Source organism: Syzygium oleosum, unplaced genomic scaffold, assembly GCF_021117445.2.
Source record: "Syzygium oleosum isolate NSW1041296 unplaced genomic scaffold, Sole_v2.1 Sole_v2.22, whole genome shotgun sequence".
Lineage (NCBI taxonomy): Eukaryota > Viridiplantae > Streptophyta > Magnoliopsida > Myrtales > Myrtaceae > Syzygium > Syzygium oleosum.
This window is the reverse complement of record NW_026607506.1, coordinates 6,749,982-6,771,618: the sequence shown is the minus strand read 5'-3', so window position 1 is coordinate 6,771,618 and position 21,637 is coordinate 6,749,982. Positions and strand designations below refer to the sequence as shown.

Below are 21,637 nucleotides of genomic sequence, written 5' to 3'. Positions count from 1 at the left end.
ATATTCACTCATTTCTCTTTGTAGGCTGATGAAAAAGAGAGAGAATACCACATTGTGCATTTGATATTCATGGACTTTTAGTCGCATCAAATCTTGAAACGTGATTGACTTGCTCTTTTAGAATAGTGTAAATATGGTTGCGCATATGCTTGGGATGTAAATATTATAGGATTTGCAAGAGAGAGGGAGAGAGAAAATACTAAAATCCTAATCTTTACTAGATAACTCGATAGAAAAACGCATAGGTAACAAAACACACATTTCTTGGTTTATAATTAGGCAAAATTTCAATTAAGGGTCCGGAGTGGAGCTGTTTCTCAAAGAGTATTCAGAGTGGATTTCGTCTCGAATAAAGCTATGAAGTAACCAACTTAGTTTCAAATAAGACCCTGATTTTTACCGGCCGACCAAATCTTCATCAATTTTCGATGAACATGTTCGATTCACGTGACACTTTCCAAGCCATGACTAAGGACATTTTCATAAAAGTAGATTCCTTTTTTCTTTCTTCCTCCCTCCGACACACTGGCTGACTATGAGTATAGTAAAATCGAACCCTTCTTGCAAAATCCAGTTTCCAGATTGGAGTTTCTATCCGGACATGAAAAGTTTAGTACAAAGACAGTTATTCCTTGAGTAATCCAAATTTCCACATGTACCGGACATGGCATTAAGCAGCAAACCATGATCCTCCATGCTCCGACCATCACCAAACAAATCACGAATTAAAGTAAAGCAGATACGGGGATCAGGCACCTAATCTTATCAACATGTGCATGATTATGCGCGGATGTTCTTTTCGGTTTGTCCTCACTCTTGCAGGGCTCAATCCCCGAAGCACAGCACAGGAGTAAGAAATCTAGGTTCATACCACAAAAAAGGGCAGAAGAAAATCAACTTCCTAATGATCGCTGGTCCATTATATGTTGAAAAAGATATCCGTTTTCAGTCTGTTGGTTTGAAAGAAAACTCTTTTCGAGAAATTGTTCATCGACATTCCGGTTTTTGGATGGAAAAACAAATTAATTTACGGAACACGTTTTTCATATACTAAAAATAATAAGTTTAGATTGAAAGAAAATGACTATCCATTCTAACAAGAAGGAAATCATTTTTCCTAAACCACAAAATAAATGAAAACTAACTATATTTCTTGAAAATGGTTTCTATGGAAAATGTTTTCCTTTTGCTATGAAATTTTCAGTGAAACAAATACACCCTGATGTCATTTCGAAATTAGAATAGATTTTAAAGACCCTCAATATGATGCATGCATATGATACTATGTGAGTATCCTTGGGAGGTGGCAATATGGGTCAGAAACCCATTTTTTAACTCATTTTTAGTGGGCTCAGGTTGAATATGGGTCATTTGAAATTTTGAAAACAGGTCAAAATAGGTTTGCAATATTAAAGCCCAAGTTTATATGGGTCAAATATGGATTGAATATGGGTTTGTTAAACCCATATTCAACCCATATTTGACACATTTAAGTTATTAACTTGTAACCTTGTAGGCTAAATAGCTTAAGTGTCATTTAAAAAAATAATTTTTTTAAATAGAATTTTTTAAAATATTTATTTTCTTTTCATTTTTTTCTTTTTCTATTTCCTTCTTCTCCGGCCGGTCGCCGGCCACAAGCAAGCTTCGAGCTCGCTAGATTCCGGCGAGCTTGAGGCTCGTCCAGATCGGTAAGCTCGAAGCTCGCCGGACGAGCCTTGAGCTCCTCGGAATCTGATGAGCTCAAGCTCGTCGATCTAGACGAGCTCGAGCTCGCCGGACGAGCTCGAGCTCGGTCGGATCGTCGAGCTTGAGCTCGTAGCTTGCCGATCTAGACGAGCTCACCTGCGGTTGGTCGCCGACGGCCGGCCGAAGAAGAAGGAAAAAGAAAAAAAAAAGAAAAAGGAAAAAAATTAAAATTTTCATTTTTAAAAAATAAAAATAAAAAGAAAATAAAGATATATAAAAATATAAAAAAATTATTTTTTAAAATTATAAAAAAATTTCACTTATTTTATATTCAATTGAAGCATTTTAGCAATATAAACGTTATAAGAAACAAGTTTTTTTCTAAATTGGATTTTAAAGTCTTTTAGAATACGAGTCGGGTATGGGTTATTAAATTTATACTACATGAATATGGGTCAAAACGGGTTAAATGGATCAATATAGGTTGGACCATTTTCGACCCGACCCAAACCCGATCCGACCAACCCGTTTGACACCCCTTGGAACAAATTATTGTATAGTGGAATGAGAATTATTGTCCGGGCTCAATTTGAAATAACCTAAGCCATGAGAAAGAACACGTGAAACCTTACGAGCGGGATAAATATTCGCATAAGTACACACATCGTCAATTTTTCGTTGAATTTTTTTGGATCATTTTAAAAGTCAAGGTATTTTCGTCCCACGGGCAAAATTCTTTTATTCAGTCTTTTATTGCTTGAACAGTCAAGTCTTTTATTCGGCCATCACACTTAAACAAAGTAGAGAAATTTATTTTAAAAATTGCAAAATTCAGCCTAATAAAGAAAAATACATCTATTCCAAATTAAATTCAGAAAAACTAGGTACGTGATCAAGGAAGAGAGCTAGTTTTTCCTTATTCTCCTAGATGGACTAAAGTTTAGAATTTTAAAAGCATATCTCTTGCTTTTGTGATTTAATATAGCACATCAAACAATCAAATTAACATGGTTGAGTAAAATAATGGCAAAAATGGGTTACCAAATTGCATCGGCCTAAAAAGATTCGGTCCGATTTGCGAAGCGATCTTAGGCCAGAGAAGGACAGAATTTCGGTTTAGTTTGGTTTGGCGATGCAAACCCTAATTTAGTCCGACCTACATCAACCACCCTAAGCATGCTAATCGTCCTGGACTTCTATTGGAGTGAATTTAAAAGCATGAAAAGGGTCTTCCTTTAGTTAACCCCATTCTCGCCGATGTACCTCTGCACCGGAAAATTATTCGGTAAACCTAATATATACATTGAGATGGATTTGGATCATCTAAGTAAAAGGGATCTATGTGGACCCACAGGAAACCCATTTTTTCGATTTAAAAAGCATGAAACGGTCGCCTCCGTGTAGGGTTGGGCAGCAGGTTGTGTCGACCCGGGCATGGCACGGTTCGACACTCAGACTAGCGGATTGTGTCAAGTCCCATGGGCTCTTGTTGACATCTGATTTTTGACTCATTTTTTCAAATTTACCTAAAAATTACAAAATTAGGATTAGAAACCTTGGCCATGCTTAGGAACCTATTTCTAAACAAAAAATATATTTTTTTAGATTTTTCTTTAATTTTTCCTCAATTTATTTTAATAAAAATAGGAATAAAATAAAAAAATACCAAATGGAATTAAAAAATTCCACAAAAATATTGATTAGTTTTATTTTAATTCCAATTTTATCCCTACAATGTCAATTTTACAAAATTTCAATTGGGAATATGTTTTCCCCAAGTTTGGGCAATTTCATATTCTAATTGAACCAAAAATCCAATTAAATGCTTTCTAGTAATTTTTGGGCTATAGTGTCTCCACAATAATTGATTTTGGGACCTTTAATTGCACATTGGTCAGTCCAATTTCATAATTTGATGAAAATATCAAAAAGCCCCAAAATTAATTGAAAATTAGGGATTTTAAGACCCAAATTGGGGATTGCATTCAATTTAAAATTTTCAATCAAGGCCCATACCTTCCCTAGGGTTAATTGAGCATGGATAATTCAATTTTTGCCTCAATTTTGACTAATTAGGTCATTTGGACACTTAATTGAACAAAAACCTAATTGAACCAAATTCAAATTTAGGGATTTTTGGCCTAATTGAAATAAAAATTCAAATTGAATCCATATTATAGGGTAAAATGTATCAAGGAGTCTAAATTTGGGGTTAAAATCATGAAATTGGGACAAAATTAGGTCAAATTTGTAAAATTAGACCAATTCGAGTCTTTCGGGTCGGTCGGATCCGACTCGACCCGGCCTAGATTGGCCTTCTTCTTCACCCGGTCTGGGCACGCACGGAAGAGGAGTTTGGAAACTTGTTTGGCCCGCCCCCCATTCCAGCACGTGCTGGGGATGGTTAGACAGCCGGGGGCCTCCAACTATCCTTCCCCAACTGATCTAACCGACTGGGGAGTCGGTTAGTGCCCGGAACGGCCTCGGGAAGGTGGAGAAAAACAGAAAAAAAGTTGAGTTCGTGCACACAACGCGTTCGAGAAAATTCCCAAGAGGGAGAAAGAGGAGCTAGAGAGAAAACAAGAGAGAGACAGTGAAAGGGAGAGGGTAGAAGTCCTGCAATCGAGTGTTCGGCGCCGCCCTAACCGGAGGAGCGCCGGTGAATTGGCTGTTGACCGTGACTTCCCCTCCAAGTTCCAATGAGGAGGCTGATCGTGAACGGGTGAAAAGTAGCCTAGATTACCCAATCTAGGACTTTCTCAACAAATCCAAGATTGTGAGCTGGTAGAAAAAGTGCCAAGGGACGAGATCATCACTTGTTCGTGGTTCAGAAATTCAATTTTGCTCCCCAACGACGAAGGTAAAAACGCTTCCCACATGCACATTACTTGTTTGTCAAAATGCCGAAGGGACTTTCAGAGTTGATTCGTTTGTGATTTTTAAACTTGTTCGGTTTTATGATGCTTATTAGTTCCTCCTTTGTGTCTCTAATCCATTTCTTGTTTGATTTGTGTGTTTTGGATCGATGATTTTGGATCTGCATTGAGTCGGCCATCAATGTTCCCTTGCCGGTGCCAATAAATCATCGCATTGCATTCTCCCGTGGCAAAAGCTTATCCAAGTTAGTTCGTTTTGATCATTTTTAAGTTTGAATTCATGTTTGAATGATTTGGAATCAATAGAATGCTCATTGGTTTGATTTAGTTGTAGAATAGGCTATGTTAGTGTAGTTTTAGGTAATGATCTCTGTTTTAGGTGATGATGTTTCAGCTTGTGAATCAATGGCTAGGGGAGGTTTAGTAATGATCCAATAGGTACGGATGGTTAAAGGGCCATTAGGAGAAGGTTGAGGACCGTTTAGGGTAGTCGGAATGTGACCGGAAAGTCATCGGAGTGGCAGCCAAAGTGACGGTGAGAGTGGGATGGCATAGATGGTAATGCACACAAGGTGTTTGATACAATCTCCCAATGAAGAAGGGCAGAAATGGTGCCGTTTTGGTACCATCCCTGCTGGAGCGCCATCGGCACTAGTCAGGCCGATCCGACTTGGTCGGACCAATCTAAAGTTGGACCGGTCTAAATTGGTTCGGTCTGGTTTGCCTGCGAAATAAATAAAAAAAATCAGAAAATTTCAAAAAATCCCAGAAAATTCAGAAAATTAGAAAAAAAATCAGAAAAAATCAGAAAAATAGGAAATTTTAGAAAAATCCAGAAAATTCAGAAAATTAGGAAATTTCAGAAAAATTCCAGAAAATTAAGGAAATTTCATACAAATTTTAGAAAAATCAGAAAATCCCAGAAAATTCATAAAAAATTTGAAAAATTCTGAAAAATTTAGAAAATTCATAAAAATTTGAAAAATCCAAAAAATCTATAAAAATTGAAAAAATTCCGAAAAAATTCATAAATTTTTTTCAGAAAGTTAAAAAAATTGGATTTTGGGAATGTGAGAAATTCAATAAAAAATTTTCAAAAAAAAATCTAAAAAATAAAAATTTCCAAAAATTCACAAAATGACCTAGAATATCTGTGGCCACCTACTTTGAGTGAAATTTAAATTTTTTGAGGTGCTCAAGTGGTATTTTTGAAGGCTCCTTAGTTTAGAGATAAAAAGGGATTTTAACCCCTAAAAAACCCTAAAAGGGACTTTAGCCCCTTCCCTTGGGTCTTAACCCCTAAAAAAATCCTAAAAAATAACATAATCCTTTGAATGAACAAGCCTTTAGGGCTTCACTAGGGTTTGGGTGTTTTGATTGATTTTCATTTTAGAGACCATTTTAGGATTGCCATTTGTGATTTGAAATGATTGCGCATTTCCTTATTGATTGATTTATCTCCAATTAGAATGGTTAGAATTAGTGAATAGGCCTTGTGAACTCGCATGACACGTTTAGACACTTCGGATCTTTTTAGATACCGAAAGGGCGTTAGGGATCTCGATGTCGGAATTGTTAGCGTAACCAAGTCCCCTTACCCATGTAATCTCTGTTTCATAGAAATCGGGGTAATTCTCCCATACCTCGATTATGTTTCTAGTCGACCTATAAGGACTAGTGGCAACTCCAAAACAAAACATAGACTAAATAGAAAACAAAATAACAAGTACCCACTGTCTCGTGAGGTATGGTCAGGGAGAGACCCTCGTTCATTTAATATAGCATCTAATCATTAGAAATGAACGAAAATACCTCATAGTGCATTTAGGGTACGAAAAGCGCGACGCGACAGCTCTGATAGGCCGACCGAGACCCAAAATTTGTTTTGAAGGCCGTATCCAAGTGTTGGGCCCATGTGGCCAAGGATTTTTGGAGCCCTAAAATCTAGTCACATCACTGATCCAGTGACCTAATTTGACCGATCGAGGCCGTAAATGACATAAAAAAAAAATTAAAGTTTCCGTTGGGTCATGATCGATCACTTATCAAGACACAAATACTTTATTTACTCTATAAATTAGCCCCCTTCCTTTCATTCTTTACGATTGCTCAATTTGCACTCACATATCACTTCCAAACACTCTTGCTCTATAAAATCTTTGTTAATTCCGTTTATTTCCGTTGTCCTTACAACAATTTAACTGTGTTCCAATTATTGCAACAGAGAACAACAACGGTCGTGTCGCGTCGCGTCATTCTAATTCAATTCGGGGCTCACCGTGCAACTGCGGGTCCGGCTATTGCTGTTCAAAGCTGGCCTTACATAGAAAAGAACAAACAAGGAGACGAAGAGATGTACACATCGGATGCCACAAAGGAGTTGATTTCACAAAGACAACACCTTCATTTGGGACACGATGAAGAGGGACTTTTGCCCCGAAATGAGGTGACAGAAGACATATTTCCCCTAGGGGAAATGGAACATTGTCACATACATACATACGGATCTCACAATAATTCATGTGAAATTATTGTCTATGCCTAAAACTTATGTCGGGTCACTATATTGAGGACCATAATGCCAACGATTTTTATTATTGGGCGAAATCGTAAACGCTGAGTACTTCACCTATGCCCTTGCCCAAAAAAAGGGGATAAAATATCACATTATTTACTCTTACACTCAGTCATTCACTCGAATTCCTTGTAATTTCTGCTGCACCTATAGTTAGTAATTTATTTTTATTGGGTCACAATTTATCTATAAGGTCTGTAAAACGAAACTTCTAGCACTTACTTTAGTTATTATCGAATAGTAGAGTAAATTTCATCAAACTTCTAGTCGCTGATAGTATCGATAATCAGCGACTGTCCTCAAGAATGATAATTTCTCGTATCTCCTGTAAATGATAGTTATAGTAACCTTTCTTCAGACATAATTAATTACTTCATGTTCTCCAAACCTTGAAGGGCCTACTTTTCATCGTAAGTTTCTATTTTCTTGTCCTTAGTAAACTTGCCTCAAGTATCGTAACTTTCTCTCGAGTTTGTAATTCATGAAAACTAAAAATAAGTAATTTTTCCCCATATATCATTATTTTCCTTAAAGGTTAATACCACGAAAAACCCCAAATTGATACACCTGTGACAAGTTTACCCCAAACTAATTTTTCGATCACAAAAAATCCCAAATTAGTACATATGTGACAAATTTACCTCAAATTAATTTTTTGACCACAAAAAAATCAAAAACTGGTACATTTATAACAAATTTACCCTCCATTAGTTTCCATTAAATTGGATTAATACCACAAAAAATACAAACAAGTACACCTATGAACCTAAAACTGGTACATCCGTCAACTATCATACGTCATTTAACAAAGTAATTTGACAGTAAAATTTAACGGAAACTAACGAAGGGTAAATTTGTCACGGGTGTAACGGTTTGAGATTTTTTATGGTCAAAAAATTAGTTTGAAGTAAATTTGTCACAAGTATATCAATTTGTGATTTTTCGTGGTATTAACCATTTCCTTAATTTATATAACTTTGACAAGTTTGTAGTCAATAACTTTTGAAGCATAATAATTAACTGTCCGGACAAAAACGATAAAGTGCATGAAATGGGTTCAAATCTTGCTATTGCTTTGGTAGATGTAGGTGTCAATTATAGCTTATGGTGGCCCTCAATTTTTGTCTATATCTTGTTTGTTTGCATAATATGATACCGTGCAGTCATCTTCACCGCTACAAATAATGCAAAACTATAAGATCGGTGTTAGATTCTGGAGATCTCTGATAGAGTTTTCTCACCTCAAAAGCATCCTCTCAGGGTAACATGTCGACTTTTTTGATTCTCCATTTGTGCGAGTTTCCTCGGTACGACTCTCTCGGTAACCCTCCCCTTAGTCTATCCTAGCATGTGGTTGCAAACAAAAGCAAGAAACCTTTACGTACCTAGGGCATTCTCTCTCATCCACCCTACGAGTATTCTGTCTGTGATAATACCGTGGTAGCATATAAACTTTTCGCCGACGTTCAATGTCGTTCTTGAACATTTCTTTTGTTCACTTTAGTCTCTGAACTTTTTCACATTTCGCACAATATAGTCTTTCCATAAAAAAAAAATGGAAAATTTCAAATAAGGGCATGAAGTGCCTTCATTTTCTCAAATGAGGGCCTGAAGTGGATCTTGTTTTAAATAAGACCATGAAGTGGTCAAATTGTCTCAAATAAAGACTTTTGGCTAGCCGGCCAATAGGTGACTATTCCGGTAGGGGTATTTTGGTAAAAAAATTATAAGTATATTTTGTAAATTTTTTTTAACTTTCCTTTTTTTTTTTCCTCTTCCCTCCCCGGCCAGTGATGGCGGGCGGAGGTTGCTGACCTCAAGCGAGGGCCGCCCTCGCCTGGGCGCGAGTGAGAGCTACCCTCACTTGCGCTAAATCCAGTGAGGGCAACTCTCGTCTGGCCTTGCCAGCCCATGCGAAGGTGACCCTCGCCTAACGTCGCCTTCACCTGCATTAGATTCGGCGAGGGCAGCCCTCGCCTGAGGCCAAAGAAGGGAAGTGGGAATAAGAAAAAAGAAAGAAAAAAGAAAGAAAAAAAAAGAGAAAAATTCTAAAAAGTAAAGGACGAAAATGCCGTTTGACTAGCTAGGTTTTGCCTTTCTTTGATATTGATATGGCCACTTCAGACCCTTATTTAAAACAAGATCCACTTTAGGCCCTTCTTAAAACGATTTGGCCACTTCATGTTCTTATTTGAAATAAGATCCACTTCAGGCTTTTATTTGAGAAATTGATGGCACTTCAGACTTTTATTTGGAATTTTCCCAAAAAAATATGAGAAAGAAAACGATGTTAGTTGATGGGCACCACGGCCATTAACTAGTCTTCAATTTATGCACTTTGGCATATATGTGGCATCCCGCCTCGCTCTCCAAATGAAAAGCACAATAGCATGTATTGTTTTGAAGTTGACAAACGGTAAAAGCATACTAATACTTGCATTAATGGTGTAGAACCAGTTGATAGATGCACAAGCCAATATGCGGATGAAGTTCGATAGGATCATCAAAAGCTAGGACGAACAAGGTGTTGGACATAGAAGGTGTCCAAAAGCTAGATGGACTTGAGTAGCAGGTGAACAAGTCGTAAAACGAGGAGTTGGAGAAGACTTAGATGGACTATAGAAGGTGAACATTTGAGTAGAACTAGAGTCGTCAATATACTTGAAAGGACAAGATAGTAGAAAGTGAATATGCGATTTCAGCATGAAACATAAGGATTGGAAGGATCGTGAGTAAAATCGGCTCCTACTATTAATGAAGCGAAAGCAAGGTTGAGTGCCTCTACTTTTTGGATAAGAAGGTCCGAATCTTCTTCAAGGGTAAGAAACTATTCAAACTAGCAGAACCGGGAAGGACCTTGAAGAACATATTGTAAGCCATCAAAACGGCATCCCAAGATCCATAGTTAGGATTAAGAAAAGGGATTTGTGCACTCGATTTGAAATTCATCGTTCTTAATGCGGAAAAGTAACGATCCTAAGCACAAGTACTTCTCCTCTATTACCTTCTATATCACTAGTTCAATGAGACTGCCCCTCACAATTAACGTTCAGGAATTATTCCTTATGTGAGGTAATTTGTGCATCAGGATTAGAGGAGAGACTTGGGCACTTTTTATAAAATTTTCAGCCACAAGCCCTTTCATTACAGGCCAGGCTATACTTGGCCTACACTAGGCAAACCCATATTAGACTAATTAAGAATCTTTATATCTTACTTTATTAGATAAACCCCATAAAATGGTAATTATCAATATTAATTAATGTAGCCCACATTAGAAAAGTTGTTACATTCTCCCACTTGGGCTATATTAATTAAAACTATATTGTATGTGCACACCTTTATATTGGTCTAGAGATTACTCTTAACAGTCAATCTGATCTCATAAAGTCCCAAACACCAAATCATGGATACACACAGAGCCTTCCATGATTACAAGTGCTTTTAACTATATTGATATGGATTCAATATGATAGTGTGGTAAATGGATAACACCTTATATAGAGTAATACCTTGTGTGTCGTCTCCTTTATCATGTCCACATTCTCTCATTTAGTGTCACAAAACCTGATGTGTCACCAGAAAATATATTTATGGTTCCAATGAACCTACATGTCTTATTATAGTCAACTTTACTTTATGTGCAATAAGACATATCCTTAAGGCTAATAATTGAATGCCCCCAGCCTTTACTCAAGATTTACACATAACTTAAGATTTTCATTGTTTCAACATGACAACAATACATTTATAAACAATTTATTGAATGCAAAAGAGTTGATACATATCAAAATGTCACAAAACGTAACAAACACAAATGTAAACTTTATTATAGCGAAAAAAAAAAACAGCTCTCACTAAACAATAACATCCCATGATACTCCCAAGCCCATGTCAATGACATGTCGTTCAAACACATAAGGGCAAAGACCTTTAGTTAATTGATCTGCAACCATATCATCTATGAAAATATGCTCTATTGCTCGATCACCATTCTGAATTGTTTCATTTATGGTAAAAAAACTTGACCGCTATATGCTTGGACCCCTTGAGACGTCTCTTGTTACACTGCAGAGTTACTATCATAATACAACTGCATAGGTCTATCTACAAAATCAAATATGGTTAGCTCTCTAATGAGGTTTCAGAGCCAAATAGCCTGAGTAGCGGCCAAAAAGCATGCTATAAACTCCGCTTGCATGGTAGAGGATGACACAGATTTATATTTCTCGCTTTTCCATGATACCGCACCTCCTGCTAACATATAAATGTTTCCTATTGTTGACTTCATGTCATCCTAACACCAGCAAAGTTTGCATCCGAACACCCTACTAGCTGCAAGTTCTGAACATGTTTATAAATCAACATATAGTCTCTTATCCACTTTAAGTACCTCAAAATCTTCTTGGTAGTAACCCAGTGATTGTGTCCTGAATTTTACCGATATCTACCTAGAAGTCCTGTTGCAAAATCAATGTCTATTCTGGTGTAGACTTGAGCATATGTGATACTTCTAAGTGTACTAATATAACGTGCATCCTTCATTTGGGCTTTCTCAAAATCTGAATGAGAACACTATGATAGACTCAGTTTATGACCCCTTAATGATAGGGAACAATTCCTGGCTTGCAATGCTGCATCCTGAATCTTTCCAAAATACGATCAACATATGCCCTCTAAGACAAACCAAGTACACGGTGAGAACAATCCCTAGCCAAGGACAAAAAAACGTGTCACCAAGGTTTCTCATGTCAAAATTCTTCGACAACATCCGCTTTGTCTAATGCAATAATCCAAGATCACTGCTCGCAAGTAATATATCGTCTACATTGAGTACGAGAAAAATAAATTTCCTCCCATAGACCTTGCAAGTATATACACTGATACACTTTGTTCTCAACAAAATTGAATGAAGTGACAATACTATGAAATTGTAAGTACCATTGTCTGGAAACTTACTTGAGGCTATAAATTAACTTTTTAAGTATACATAAAAGCTGACCTAAATCATCTGCTGCAAAGTCTTTGGGTTGCACCATATAGACCTCCTCATCAAGGTCTCCATTCAGAAATATAGTTTTAATATCTATCTAGTGTAACTTCACATCAGAATGAGCTACCAATGCGGTGATCTTTTCTAAAAAATCTTTAGAAGAGACTAGAGAAAATGTTGCCTCAGAGTCTACTCATTCTCTCTAAGCAAAACCCTTAACTATCAGTCTGGCTTTAAACTTCTCAATTTTTCCTTTGGAGGCCCTTTTAGTCTTGTACACCTATTTGCAGCCGATGGGCTTGTGACCTTTAGGCAATTCAACAAGCTCACAAACACCATTATGTTTCACATACTGCATCTCATCTTTCATCGTATTCAACCACAAATCTGATTGAGGTCAAGAAACAGCATCCGCATAAGTCACTAGATCAACTACACAGCCGATATCATAGTCATGCTCTTCTAGATAAACTATATAGTCTGGTGGTATAGCTGATTATCTTTGCCTAATGGATTTCCTGAGTGGAGCTACTACAACCTCATTCTACACTTGAAGGGCTTGAGAAACTCCGTCAGGAGCTGCCTCAACCATAGGAAAATGGACCTCAACAGGCTCAGTCTATGGTATAGGAGGCTCCGCAATCGTCTGTATAGGTATAGAAAAAGACAATGGTCCACACCATACTATTATCCTTAATAGTCTGTGAGCAGCTATCTTCTTCGGCCAAATCAAACTCTAGAAATTTCACTTTCTGTGATTTCACAATTCTTGTGCCTTCATTGGAATTCTAAAATCGACACCCTTTTGAGTTTTAGGTAAGATACGAAGTAACACTGAATAGTTTTGGAGTCTAACAAACTTAACTTTAGATTATATAACCTCACTTCTGCAGGAGATCCCCAAACCTTAAGATGGTTCAAGCTAGGTCTATGTCCAGTCCATAACTCAAAAGGAGTTAATGGAACAGCTTTGGTAGACATACGGTTTAGAATGTGAAGGGTTGTTTTCAAAGCTTCACCCCACATAATTAAGTGAATTGGTCTTACTAATCATACTCATCATCATTTCCATAAGAGTGTGATTGCGTCTTTCAGTCACACCATTTTGTTCAGGACTCCCAAGCATAGTAATCTGAGCTACTATCCCAAAATCCTCTGAATATTTGGCAAATGGCCCTTTAAGATGTCCAGCATCACCATGTCTTCCATAATGACAACATTTATGATTTTTTCCAACTGTTTCTCGACTTCAGTTCGAAAAATCTTGAACTTGTCAAGAGACTCAAACTTTTTCTTAATCAAATACAAATAACAATATCAGTAATAGTTGTCAATAAATGTGATGAAATACAAATTTCTACACAAAGTTGTCGTGTAGGGTCCACTAATATCAATGTGGATGACCTCCAACTGGCCAGAACTACGGACTACAGTTTTTTTCTTTATCTTACTCATCATACCCCTATAATAGTCTACGCAAGTTTTTAGGTCACTTTTAAGAGTAGGCAGGATGTTAGCTTTTCTCAGCCTTTCCACTCTTTCCCTAAAGATATGACAAAGTCGTTTATGCCACAATGCATAAGAATGTTCCTTAGGTAAAGGTCTTTTGGAAATAACCTTTTCAGCTATATAAGCGACATAAATATCATTAGGAGTTAAACACAATATATATAATCCATTAGACATATTGTAGCACCCAACCTTATTCGAATTAAAAAACATAGAAACTTTATTGTTCATTATTTCAAAAGAGTAGCCACACATGTCCAAAAATATAAAATGTGTTTCTTAACATCAAAATAAAACCAGAATCTAGAATTAAAATGACATATCCCACGAACTTTACGTCGACTTTATTGTTGTTTCTTACAGTGAGCTTTGATTCACCATGATTTGGCTTTCTCCGGTTTATGAATCTCTATATGGTAAATACAACATGCACCACTATCTAGCCACCATGAACTAGATAAGGCTTCTGATAGGTTGGATTCACAAACAAATGTCAAAAAATCATTATCTGCATGCTCACACTTAGACAACCATGTTTTATATTTGTGCAGTCTTTCTTTATGTGACACTTCTTCTTACAAAAGAAGCAACGGTTACCATCTTTCTTGAATGATGCTTTCTTAGGACCTAGACTATCAAAATGATTGATGGTTCCATGTGTTTCTTTATGATTATGATTTTTGTACCTCTTACTCTTCTTATTGCTAGAACTTGAGGCATACAGGGCAAGGTGCCCTCTTTCTTTCTTCAATTTCTCTTCCTTTGCCACCACCCTAGCTATCAAGTCATTAATTGACCAGGTCTCATCTTGAGAGTTATAATTGGTCTTGATAATCCCAAAATCAGGTGGAAGGTGTTTAGGGCTTGATGCACTGAGCAAGTATTAAGAACAGTAACTTGAAGAGCTTGAAGTTTTGTTTGCAAGTCTACCATCCTAAGGACGTAATTCATAACCCCACCAAAACCATCATGCCTCATATTTAAGAGTTCTTGCAGATGTGTCCCAATCTCAGCATTAGACGAGACATGGTTCATAGCCTCTAAGTCTTCCATCATTTGTTTAGCACTGCAGTCAGCTGGCAAACCACTCTTTAAGTGATTTTGAATGGACCGCTTTATTGATATTAAGCAAATCTGATTGCTCTTTTGCTAGGCAGCAAACTATGCTTTTTGGGGTTCCGTACTGGTGTCAGTGAGATTTGCCGACTTATCCTCAATAAGAGCAACATGAACATGTGCCAGCTCCATCCCAATTAGAAAATTCTCTTTCTATTTCTTAAAGTTTGAACCAGTAAGAACCTCAATCGTAATGGAGTTGCCATTTACATGGAAGGTGATTGAAAAATAATCAATGTATATAAATGTGAATACCGTGTAACTTAAAACCATATAAGTACACATCTAGAGAGTTACATACATGATCATATAATCATATTTGGGCAGAATATATGACATATAGTTGTATATTCTCCATATGACAACAGCCATGAGAATACATTCCAATCTTCGTGAATTCACGGCCTTTGGGTGTATGAATTGCTAGGATCAGTCACTCCTCAACCATATGTTGTGCATGTGTCTCTCCATAAATCAATACACAATCACCTTCTTTAGGAGTATGACCACGCATTCAGACAAGAGACATCCCATCACAATATGAAACTAATATTTCTTAAACCTAATCAAGTGTGCCACTTTGCAGTCACAACCCAGTTGAATCCTTGACTCTCTTATATCAGGGATACAAACTTTATGTCTCACATTTACGTTATGCATGTAATTTTAGACTTGAAGACAGGGATAATTTGTCATTTAAATCACATGCCATGCCAATTACAATGTTCCATTATTGATATATGTTAAACCTTATACATGTAATCAATAAATCACGCTCTACACATTATGTATGCAATGATATACATGTGAGCTAGCATATGTATTTTTTAAACCATGGAGAAATATATGAAAAAAAATGTCAAAAATACCTTAAAAATACATGTATTCAGGATTATATATGCATTTCCGCATCCTTAATATCATCAAACATGTAAACTGAATATCCCATGTTGTAAAGCATGAGGATACGAGTATGTCGGCGTGAGCCGAGCATGCTCCAAAAGGAGCCCGCCCGCGCTCTCACGCACCACTTAAGTGCACGACGCGTGCAGCACATGCTCAGCGTGCTTAAACGGGCTTGGATCGCCGATCCGACCAGTTCAGTCTGGATCATTAGTCCAAACAGTTTGATTGATCTAGTCAATGGTCAACCTGAGTCGAGTCTTGGGTCGGGTCATCGAGTCAGGTCTCGGGTCAGGTCACTCACAGTCAACTCATGTTAGCAGGTCGCTAACGTCAGCCCTACGTACGTGCTAGGCGACTCTTGCGCGTGGTCATCACACACCAACGCTGTAGTGGCGCGTGTGGGGGCGTGTGCGGCATCCCCTAGAGGTGCACAACCCATCAAAATTCTCGTCTTGATGAGAACTATCTGTTTATGTGATCAAAATTACTTTTCATGAACAAAAATTCCGAAAACAAGCCAAATTTGAAAGTTATAGCCCTATACTATGGCGACTTTGATACCACATGTAAGCCACGAAAACAGTATCCTGAGATCCATAGTTAGAAAACTAGAACACAGTAATCAAGAAAAGGGATTTGCGCACTTGATTTGGAATCCGTCGTTCTTGATGCGGAATAGTGACGATTCTAAGCACAAGTGATTTTCCTTTATTACCCTCTGTATCATTAGCTCAATAAGACTGCCCATCATAATTATCGTTTGGTAGCTATTCTTAATGTGAGCTATTTTGTGAATTGGGGTTAGAGGAGAGATTTGAACACTATTTATAGAGTTTTCAACCACAGGTCGAACTTTACTCGGCTTACACTAGGTAGTTCCATATTAGACTAACTAAGAATCTTTATGTCTTACCTTATTAGACTAACCCCGTAAAACGGTAAATATCAATCTCAATTAATGTAGTCCGTATCAGAAAAATTCTTTCACATATACGATTCAAAGGTAAAGAAATAATCTGCTATGAACATAAAAAGCTCACGCACATTAATGTTGACACTTGATTTTTTGGTCAAATTTTTAATTTTACATAAAAATCATAAAATTAGGTTTAGGAACCTTGGCCATGCTTAGGAACCTATTTCTAAACAAAAATTAAATTTTCTAGATTTTTCTTTAATTTTTCCTTAATTTCTTTTGGTTAAAAATGAGAGGAAAATCAAGAAAAATACCAAATGAAGTCCAAAAATTTCCCAAAAATAGTCATTAGTCTTATTTTAATTCCAATTTCAGTCCTGAAGCTTCAATTTTACAAAATTGCAATTAAGGATATGTTTCCTCAAATTTGGGTAATTTCACATCGTAATTGAACAAAAAATTCAATTAAATCATTTTTAGGCATTTTCAGGCTATAGTGTCTTCAACAACAGTTGATTCTGGGACCTTGAATTTCATATTGGTAGGTCCAATTTCACAATTTGATGAAAATATCAAAAAGCCCCAAATTTAATTTGAAATTAGGGATTTTAGGACTCAAATTGGGGATTTCATTCAATTTGTCATTTTTTATTGAAGCTGATACTTTCCCTAAGGGTAATCGATTGTGGGGAATCCAATTTTGGCCTTAAATTAGTAAAATTAGGTCATTTAGATCTCCAATTGAGTGAAAACCTGTTTGACCCGAATTCCAATTTAGGGTTTTTGGGCTTAATTGAGATAAAAATTCAAAGTGATCCCATATTTCAAAGTAGAATGCGTCAATGAATTGAAATTTGGGGTCAAAATTGTGAAAATAGGTCAAAATTGGGTCCAATTTGCAATTTTAGACCAACTCGAGTTTGTTGGGTCGATCAGATCCGACCTGACCCGACCCAGGTCAGCTTCTTCCTCACCTGACTCAGGGACACGTGGGAAAGGGAAGGAAAAGTTGAGTTGGCCTACCTGTTCACCGACTGAAATCTCCCAAATAGGCACGTGAAATACAACGGTGGACAGCTGGAGACCTCCAGCTATCACCGGAGATTTGTTGTAACGGCCTACGGAGTCAATTAGAGACCGAGGAACAGCTTGGGAAAGAGAACAAAAAGGCGGGAGAGAGGGTAGAGTGTAGAGAAGGTGTTCGCGAATATTCCAAAGAGAGAGAGAGAACTAGAGAGAGAAAGAGAGAAATCGAGAGCGGGAAAGAGTTGAGGTCCCCTTGGCCGAGGGATCGGTGCCGTCCCGATGGGAAAGGCGCCAGCAAATTGTCCATTCAGGTGACCTCCTGCTCCGTTCATCTGGCGGAAGCCTGATCGAGAACGCTTGAAACTCGGCTCCGATCTCCACGTTGGGGACTTTCCCGGCGAAGCCAGACCCTAAGGTTGATACAGCAGGTGCAAGAGGACCAAACCGTAGCCTCCTTGTGGTTCGGAATTTCCGTTTTGGTCGCCGGCGACGAAGGTAAACATCCTTCCCACTCATATGCCAACTGCCTGTTGAAATGCCCGAGTGATCGATCGAATCATTACTTGATTGATTCAGTGATTTCCTTTTTGTTTTTGTGATTATTAATTCCATATTCATGTTTTTGATCAGTTGTTTGCTTGTTCTATGCATTTTGGATCGTGTTTTTGCACATTCACTGAGTCGGCCCCCATAATCACCTTCGCCGGAGGTTCTAAACTTTGCCAGAGTGCATTTCCACGGCCAAAGGCCGTCCAAGTTAGTCCTTTGTGATTCATTTGATGTGTAAAAGTATGTTTTGATTGTTAAATTGAACGGTTAGATCAGGATTTGTTATAATTAGTAAGATTGTTCTTGTTAGGGTAGATTCGGGCTTAGGTTTTCTAGCCTAGAAACTGCCGGTCAACTAGCGGCCGGCGGTGGTCCAGTGGTGGTCGATAGGGAGAGGGTGATAGGATCATGCCTTAGGACCATCGGTAGTGGCCGGAGCACCGGCAAAGGTCGTCTGAGATAGGGCCGAGGTCACGGTGTGAAAAATGAATATTAAGCTCAAATGCGCCCCAAGTATTTGATGAAATGCCTGAGAGAGGAAAGGAAAAATGGCGTCGTTTTGGCACCGTCCTCGCGGGAGGATGGCCGGAGACCGGTCAGGCCGGTCCAACACAGTTGAACCGGTCTGAACCGGTCCAGTTCATTCCCGAGTGAATAAAAAATCAAAAAAATCAAAAAATCAAAAAAATCATAAATTTAAAAAAATCACAAAATTTTAAAAAAAAAAAGGAAAAAAGTCCAAAAAAATAAAAAAAAAATTCAGAAAATCATAAAAAAAATTAGAAATTTCGGAAAATTTGTAGAAATTAGGAAAATTCATAAAAAATACATAAAAAACATAAAAAAAATTCAGAAAATCTTAGAAAATTCATAAAAAAGGAAAAATTCAAGAAAAAATGGAAAATTTAGACTTCTGGAAGTAGCAAAATCAAATAAAGAGTTTTTAAAAAAAATTCAAAAATTCAAAAAAATTGCAAAATGGCTCAAAACACTTGTGGCCACCCCTTTTGAATGATATTAGAATTTTTGGGGGTTGTACAAGTTGTTCTCTTGAAAATTTCCTAGTTTCGAGGTTAAAAGGGGTTTAACCCCTAAAAAAACCCTAAAAGGGGGCTTAACCCCCAAAAGGGGCCTAACCCCTAAAAAACCCTAAAACCCCTAAAAAAAGCACAACCCCTAAAAATGGTTAAGATTAGCGGATAAGCCTCGAGAAATTATATGCTACGCTAGACATTTCAAATCGAGTTAGGTGCCGAAAGGGGGTTAGAGATTTCGACATCAAAGTCATTAACGTAACTAAGTCCCCTTACCCATGATATCTCTGGTTCGTAGAAATCAAGATGGTTCTCCTATGTCTCGATTGGTTTCTAGTCTACCATTAAGGATTAGTGACGATTCCAAAATGAAATATAGGCTAAATAGAATATATTAGAAAATAAATACCCGTTGTTTCGTGAGGTATGGTCGGGAAGAGATAGTCGTTCATTTAATGATGAGATGCCTTACCATTCATGATGAATGAAAGTACCTCCAAGCATGCTCATCGGGGCACGGCGCGACAATCAATACTAAATACCCCTACTTAAAGAAGAAAGAAAGCTCTCAAGGTATAAGCCTAGGTGAAGTAGGCCTGCGGTACAGTGATGCTCGGCTTGGATTGGTGTGCTTGGTGTACAGTAGTTCGCCATCAACAAGCTGCCGTTTTGTAGGTGATTCAGCTCGTGGGATGGAGCAACAACAGGTTGTCTCGGTTTGGAATAGAAAGTGTTCGACGGTGCAGGGACTGAGAAGCGGTTTTGTTGTCGCTAGTGCGGGGAAATTAGCAGCTGATTGTTGTTGGCCTCAACTAGACTTGCGGGTGGGTATAGGTTTGATAGTGAAATAGCAACTCACAGCAAGGCTGTAGTGATGTCAACTGTTCGTGGAGAAAGTAGCACCGGTGCAGGGAAGGTCTCGATCGTGGGGCTCTCTCTCCCTCTCTAGTGTTTCTAATATGTACTCTGAGATTTCTAATTTGTGAGGCTTAATGTGATATATATATATATACCTGATCTTGGTTCTGTTCTTGTTGATAAATAGGCCTAGATATACCTTATATGTTGTCTATGCCGCTAATATTGGTAAGAGGAGGAGCACTTTGTTGTCCTGTTTCTAGAATGATTATAGGAGGTAGATTTGGACTTAAATCTACTGATCTTCTGGAAGAAGTAGAATGCCATGAAGGAATTGACCTAATATCACAAGATCTTTTGGGAATATCACAAGATCTTCTAGAGAATTGGATCATCACTCTTCCTTCTAGATGTTGGATGATCCTGAGACCAATGTCTTAGAGAAAGAGTTTGTGTCAAATAGGATCTTTCTAAATCAAGAATTTTTTTTTTAAAAAAAAATACTCAAATCAGAAGTTGGTTCTTTACAAACTTCAAGGATCAAACAAAACAAATCAAAGAAGAATACTATAGATATATGCAAGAGCATGAGATTTAAATGTTCTTTTTTGACTGGTTTGAATAATGTTTTCTACTAAACAAAGAAATATGTGTTTTAGACCAATTCTACAAGTGGAAATTAGACAATGGCCAAACCATAGAATCTAATCATCCTCCACTTAGAAAAATAAAACTACAACATCGAGAAACTGAAATAATAGCTTCCCCTTTTAAAACATCTTCAGAAATGGAGGGTATAGGTTTAAAAAAGATAGTTGAACAAAATAATTATTCTAATCAACATCTTCACACTATAGGAAAACAATTAGATAGGATAGAATCTTCTGTCCAATCCAATCTGACCCAAATCACTACTAAACCCAATATTTTAAAAACACATCTTTTTAGAAATTTTGAAATCCCTAAAAATACTAGCATAGATTTTGCTAGAGCCTTAGAAGAAAGGAAAAGAGCAATTAAGGGAAAATAAATTTCTAAAGAAGAACCTAGATCTTCCATAATCTTAGATACCCCCAAAATAGAAAGTACCAATTTTATAGTAAAAGATACTCCAGACCAACTCAATGTTCTTGATGAATTTGAAAATGAATCCATTATTGAAATTAATAGAATTATGTGGAAAGACCCACAAAAATTATATTTTTCCAGAGCCACACCGTCTGATATAGCTTTAGAAGAATCGTCTTCTAAAATCCAAAATAAATATTCCTCAAGATCAATCTATGAATGGAACATAGATGGGGTCTCTGAACATAATCTTTTGAACATACTCAGCCAAATGGTCATACTTGCGAATACCTACAAAACTATCCTTGACGCCACAAATCATTTTGTTGCTTATCTTATAATAGCGGGATTTATTGACCATTTAAAGGGATGGTAGGATAATTATCTAACTGAAGAGCAAAGAACACAGATTCTTAATGCTTATAAGTTAGATGATTATGGTCAAAGGATTGTTGATGAGGAAGATCAACCCATCCAAGATGATGTCAATACCTTAATATATTCCATATCCCAATATTTCTG

The 21,637-nt window shown here is 37.3% G+C and overlaps 1 long non-coding RNA gene across 1 annotated transcript; it reads left to right on the top strand.

The window, feature by feature from the left end:
* Window positions 1-4,057: 4,057 nt before the first annotated feature.
* Window positions 4,058-7,392, top strand: LOC130140835 (uncharacterized). The gene is made up of 2 exons (XR_008818845.1): window positions 4,058-4,810; window positions 6,790-7,392. It is a non-coding gene; the product is annotated as an uncharacterized LOC130140835 (long non-coding RNA).
* Window positions 7,393-21,637: the final 14,245 nt, after the last annotated feature.